Here is a 237-nt window from a genome sequence, read left to right as displayed (position 1 = left end):
GTGTGTGTATGTGTTTATGGGTGTTTATGAATGTGTCTATATGCGTGTCTCAGTGTTCGTATGTATTAGCTTTTGTGCATATTTACGCATATGTATGTGTGTGTGTGTGTGTATGCGTACGTATGTGAGTACGTGTGTGTGTATGTGTGTGTGTTTGCATGTGTGTATGTGTGTGTATGCGCGCGTGTGTGTGTATGAGTCTACTTGTATGTGCATGCGTGTGTGTATGTCTGTGTG

The sequence above is a fragment of the Octopus bimaculoides genome, chromosome 4 (assembly GCF_001194135.2).
Source record: "Octopus bimaculoides isolate UCB-OBI-ISO-001 chromosome 4, ASM119413v2, whole genome shotgun sequence".
Taxonomy (NCBI): Eukaryota; Metazoa; Mollusca; class Cephalopoda; order Octopoda; family Octopodidae; genus Octopus; species Octopus bimaculoides.
Note: the sequence above shows the minus strand (reverse complement) of the source record.